The 6,244-nt window shown below is 36.1% G+C and overlaps 2 long non-coding RNA genes across 2 annotated transcripts; one reads left to right on the forward strand and one right to left on the reverse strand.

Annotated features, from left to right (window-relative positions):
- Window positions 1-2,267, reverse strand: LOC145728351 (uncharacterized). Its single transcript, XR_014178067.1, has 3 exons — window positions 529-2,267; window positions 394-470; window positions 1-145 (listed from the first exon to the last, which is right to left on the reverse strand). It is a non-coding gene; the product is annotated as an uncharacterized LOC145728351 (long non-coding RNA).
- A 1,192-nt stretch (window positions 2,268-3,459) lies between these two features.
- On the forward strand, window positions 3,460-5,937 carry LOC145728073 (uncharacterized). Its single transcript, XR_014177988.1, has 4 exons — window positions 3,460-3,977; window positions 4,056-4,227; window positions 4,291-4,916; window positions 4,985-5,937. It is a non-coding gene; the product is annotated as an uncharacterized LOC145728073 (long non-coding RNA).
- The last annotated feature ends 307 nt before the right edge of the window (window positions 5,938-6,244 follow it).

Here is a 6,244-nt window from a genome sequence, read left to right on the forward strand (position 1 = left end):
ATGATTAAAACATCACAGAAATAGTTTAGTGAACAGTTCTTACGCCCGACCCGTCATGACGTCGACTAACCCCATTTTCGTCAGTCCTTTCGTTACTGTCAACTTAAGTCGGAGCATATAGGCAGGATGGTGCGGCAGCACGTCCCTGAAGCCAGAGTAGTACACAAAATTAATTTTTCATTAGTTTTGTTCAGGTTTTTGATTTTGAACTGTTTCGAATATGGGTTTGGAGCCCCATCCATGCAGATGGTGCAAATCAGTTCAATAACAGTTCCTGAACGGTTCAGAATCATGAACCCGAATAAAGCTATTGAAGTCCTTGCTGGTCAGTTCCAAAGATAAACTAACTCACCTGGACAAAAATGGAATATACACCAAAAATGGAATACTGACCTGTCACGACTGTCCAGCTTACCAGAGCTAGGGAATACTTATGTAGGACCGCGACGTCGGCATTCGGGGGGCACCTTCTGGAGGGGGTGCACAGCTTTGACGTTAGCATCGACTCTAAAATACTACACAACATACCAGAAATTACACCAGAATGGATTTCATGGAGGACCTGGAGATCACGAAGGATTAGCGTCAAACAGGCATTGTTTGAACATACAACTAAACCTCAACAGATGTTAACCAGCTGTTGGTAGGTGAGTTGGTAAAGCGACGAGCTGATAACTATTCGGTGCTGGGTACCCCGGTTCCAGTAACCAGGCCGGATAGAATCGGATATCCTGTGGGAGGAGAACAGTGTAGGATGTAGGAAACGGTGACCCACGATAAACTGTAGGTCCCATCCAGATTGGCCAAGCAGCGAAAAGGAGATGTAAAACAGAGAAAAAAATTATAATAAAACAGATGTTATGTAAGTGTGTTAGATGCGTAAAATAAGAAGTCAAAACAACGTAACTAACTAAATTATTTATTAAACATACACACTTGTTTCTGCTTCTTCTTTTTCTCCAACCTCTCTCGGTCCACTGCTGGACGAAGGCTTTTCCCAGGATTCTCTATTCATTCCATCCATTGTCTTCCTACGGTTCAGCCGGCCGAAAGCGGCCCATGTCAGTCCTATCTGCGCGATATCTCCGCGGTTTGATTTTCTTTCCCTAACCTTAATATTTATTTACTCTAATGTATTTCATTTTTGTAATGTATTTGATCATCCCGCCACTGTGTCAGCGCATCATGACCACAAGGCCTCGGTCACTGGTAACTGTAATGTCACCGTCGTAACGTCGTGTCTCGTGTTGAATGTTAGGGACCTTTTTATGTTTGTGTGACTTTGTTAAATGGATCATTAAACTGTAACTAAGTGTAAAATCTGGAGCTTTATTTGGAACCACTACACAGCATCTACGGCTCATGATTTTGGTCTTCTAAATATTTATTTGCAGTCAGCATTGTTTCTAGTTCGTTTTTGTCAGTCCCACCGATCAATACTGATCACTATAATGTCGTCTGCAAATCTCAAGTGTTTAAGGTATGTCCCAGCTATTATAACTCTTTTATCTTGCCAAGGCAATTTTTGAAGACTTCTTCCAGAGGTAGGGTTAATAGTTTCAGAGACATTGGCTCTCCCTGTCGGATGCCTTTCTCGATAGGAATTTTGTCTGTTATCAGGTCTTCATCAATGTCTATTCGTGTTTATTAGTGTACAGTATTTTGAGTCTATTCTAGATCCATCTAATGCTCTAAGTATGGCCCAAATCTCAGTGGAATCTAAAGCGTATGTCGATGTTGTATTCATGTCTTTTTGATAAGTAGTTTCGTTGTTTTTATGAGTCATTCTACGTCTGTTGGGACCACATTAGACGCTGAATTTGGCTCGTTCGTGGCCAATCTGTGCCAAATTGTATTATTTCGTCTCAAAACCGGCATAGATCGATTCCGCTGTTGTTCTAGTCTGCATAATTGTTACTTTTGAGCAATTCTGCGTCTGTTGGGACTACACTGTTCGCTGAATTTGACTCGTTCGTCTAGGGTGTTCTCAATATTTTTATCGTCTATTTTTTGGGTATAAATATGACTTCTTAGCTTCGCAAGTCTCCAGGAATTTTACCTTCATTTAAGCGTTTATTGAAGAGTTTCCCTAGTTATTTAACCAGTGGATCTCCCCCCATTTTTGACATTATGCTGGTTAGGTTGTAGTTTCCCGCGGCTTTTCTATTTTTCATTTTTTTCAATGCTGCTTTTTATTTCTTGGTTTGTTATATTCAAATTTCTTGGGATTCAACATTTATAATCGTTGTTTTTGCATTTTATGTGTCTTGAATACATGACTTGAATCATGTTTGGTAGAATTCCTTTATTATGCTTGTGATGCGTCGGCCTGTTAAAACAATTCCTCCCTTATCTTTGATCTTTCTTACTATCCGTTTCCCTCTTGATTTGTATCTTCGTAGTACTTATGTTATCATTATCTTCTATGGCTTTTGGAATATTTTAGTGTTGTAAATTTTTAGGTCTTTACGTATTTTTTTTTAAATGTATTGTTGAGTTTTTGGTAGGGGTTTTACTCTTTCTTGGTTTCGCGCCTTCTTTCCATCAGCATCTTCGTTTCATGACTTAGTTTGAATTATCTGGGTGATAATTTCATTTGTGGGGAACCTGGTTTTGTGTATGAGTCTAGCCCGTACCAGTCTGTGGTCCCTCGCTGTGTCAAATTGGTTCAGAACGAAGACATCTACGCTTAATCTTCTGTTGTTTGAGAAAATGTAGTCAATCTCGTTTTTATATCTTTTATACGGGCTAATCCATGTCCACTTGCGTTGGGGTGTCTTTGTGTACAAGGTGTTTAGACAGTACATTCACTCTTAATAATAATATGTATTTATTTAGCATAATAGCAATCCAATAAACAATTTAAAAAATATACAATACATTTATAAGTGAAACCGCCACTAAACACTACAACTGCTCTAAAATATGTCTTCTGATCATTATCTTAAAACTACACAGTTGATCACAGTCACAAAATGTTGAATTTATACAAGAATCAAATGTTACTCCTAAGTATTTAATTTGGTTGGTATGATCAATTTTTCTGTTTTGTCGAAACTATATTTAGATCCTCAAAATTCACGTTTTTTAGATTATGACTTTTGCCAAAAATGCAAAACTTTGATTTTTCAATATTTACACACAATTCATTATTGCAAAGCCATTTCTATTTTACATCTGCTCACTGTACTGACAATGTCATTAACATATAATAAAAATAACAAGAGACCTAAAACTGTTCCCTGCGGAACTCCATTCAAAACATTTAATGCGTCAGATATGTTGTCCTTAAATTTAACCCTTTGCTGTCTATTAACTAAATAAAAGTTAAACCACCTCAAAACGGCACCCTTAATGCTCATGTTATCAAGCTTACGCAACAATATTTCCCTATTAACGGTCTCGAAAGCCCTTTTAAAGTCTAGAAATACAGCCATAACCAAATTATGGTCCATTTATTTTCCCGTGGCGGTTACGTCATCATTTGCCTTTCTTGTCTATTACATGCGTTCCGAGCGCGATAGAATTTTGACGTCATCTAGTCACGTCGGCAATGAATCAGGACGACAAGGCTCGGAAAATCGGCCGCCATAGTTGACGAAAAGTAAACAAAGAGACATTTTTTATTTTTGATGTAAATTTTACAATATTTTAAGGAGTATTTTGATTTAACTTGTTTTTAACTGCGATACTACGTGTGAGACTAGGTAATGTGTGTGTGTTTCGGTAGTCAGTTTTGAAAATGCCACCTTCTTAATACACTTTACAACTATCAAGGGGCCCAGTGAAACATTCTGAAGGAACTAGAGTTTCTGGAACAGAAAAGGCCGCCTTGTCACAATGAAACAGCCTATATATTTACTTACTCCCAAGAAGAGTTTTTACAAGAACACTACAAAAACCAAGTTTATTCAAGCCAGTGGTTCTCAAAGAAACATGGATATAGAGTAAAGGTGTATTTAGCAGAAGCTGACAAGGTGATTTACCTAATACTATAAAAAGGACTCTGGTAGAGGTATTAATAAGCTGCTAATACTAAATAGCTTATGTGTCAGGTACCTTTATTTGCCTAATCTGGAGTTTGCTTATCATGCTTTGAAAGGGTCCAAATTTAAAAAGTCCCATTATCAATTGCTCTAAAAGAAGGTGTTTGAAGCTATGGTTATAATGGTGTTGTCAAAATCTATATGCAGAGTGTTGAAAAAACAAATTTCTAATAAGTTTCAGGTAATATTAGAAAGATACAAGTTACTTAATACATAAATTTGATCAAATGCCATTATTTTGCAGAATTAGCCCTTATAAATTTTGCCGTATCTTCTCTGACTATAAGGCTAGAAACAGATGGTGCTACTGTTAAATACTTTTCAATCAGATTGTGGCAGGAACCTTTTTTTGGCTTGAATAAAAACAAAAAAATTTTGCAGAAGTATAATAGGGTATTAACACAAACAGGTAGGACCTATCGACGATGTAATAAATATAATAAAAAATATATATATATATATTATGTTTTAAGCGATACAATATAATGATAGTACAACTAAGCCTTCACAACGTTGCCAAATCTCAGAACGCTATTTCAGTGGGTTTCAAAACCGCTTCTTTGAAACCCGGTATTTTATGCCCAATCAGAAAGCAGGGTTTTTGTCCTGTATGGGAAGATGAGGTCGCCATTTTCTTGAGTGAGCATTCCATAGCTCTCTGCTTTACCAGAACGTGTTATTTTGCTAGTTTTCGGATATTTTATCCAATTACCCTTCAAGGGGATTTAAAATTAAAATTAACAATCACCTGGTACTGCGAGACGCCCTGAAGAATAGGCTTATCGCTCTGTTAGCTCTGGAAACCCAGTTTCTTCAGCAGGAATCGGTTGGCATCGGCCACGTTTTAGTTTTTTGTGCAGATCTGTTATGGTAAGTTTTCTATAGCAGCATATTAATTTTCTGAGTGGCACTGTGTAACTTACTTTGGTCTTTTGAAGATCTGAGCGAGTCGACTCCTACCCTTTTGTGTAACAGCCAGTTACACCCCCTGAAATGGTCGTACAAATCCAGTAGAGATTGACCCGACCTGCACCATATTACGCCAAAAGTCTGACATCATTGCGACCTAGCAATCATTTTTGCCAGCAGTACTCCAAGCATCCATTTGTAGAGATCTTCGGATGAAATAGAACTTCAAGAACCTTCGAAGACACCAGGTTCAAGCCTGTGTATTAAGGCCAGTTCACTCCAAATCTTTATTTTTATTTTATTCACTGTTTTCACAAACAAACCACTAAACTCAGATTCAAAAAAATACATAAAAAAGCTTTCCTATATTAAAATTTTGCTCATAATTAACACCTTAAATCACTTTGACACTTCCGATCGGCGAAACATAACAAGGTTGGTTTATCTTTTAATAGCAATTACATAAATGTGAACTATAGTCGACTATAGGGTGATACCATTTGTCAATTATAAATATACGCTATCTCAACGTTTTAACACCGAATAATGATTTACCTGCTATTTACATCATTATAAACTACTCATCTATTGAACTGTAATAACAACATGGTATGTTAAGCAAACCCAGTAAAGTGATTTTATAAAGGGAATATTAATTTGTGTTTATTTAGTGTTCACTAGTTGCGTTGATACCCGTTCGTAAGATATTTTCTTTTCGTTTATTTTCGCAGTTTCCTCATCATCAAAACTGCGTGGCGCCCATTTTAAATTTCTTTTTTTTCTATAATTATTATTGAAAAGTAAATACAGACATTTTAGAAAATTGCCTTCGAACCCATAGTGCTCACCAGATGAAAAGCTGCCGTTTGCATTCCTTATTATTTTAGGCAAAATAAGGTTACAAGATAGTAGGTTAAATTACTATTTTAATTGTATTATTTACACATTATGAAATATACAAATAAAATCTTTAAAAAGTACACTTGTTTCTTTTTTATCTAAGAAGTCTAGTTTTCTTCATAAACAATAATAAAATTAGATAATTTCTTTAACTGAGGTACCTACTTGCTCTTACAATAAATTGAACTAAAATTGAAAAAACATGTTAAATAAATCACACAACAAAACCAAATTGATATGTATTTAATGCTGGGTAAATTTACAAAAGGAAATAAATAAGCAATCTATATCACAAAACCAAGAAGCAAGTTCTTAAAACACCAACAATTCTGTTATAAGTTAAAACACTGCTTTAGGATTTAATAGTCCCCAGGATACACACATTGCCT

This window comes from Ips typographus, linkage group LG4, assembly GCF_016097725.1.
Source record: "Ips typographus isolate SLU linkage group LG4, UJ_Ityp_2.0, whole genome shotgun sequence".
Taxonomy (NCBI): domain Eukaryota; kingdom Metazoa; phylum Arthropoda; class Insecta; order Coleoptera; family Curculionidae; genus Ips; species Ips typographus.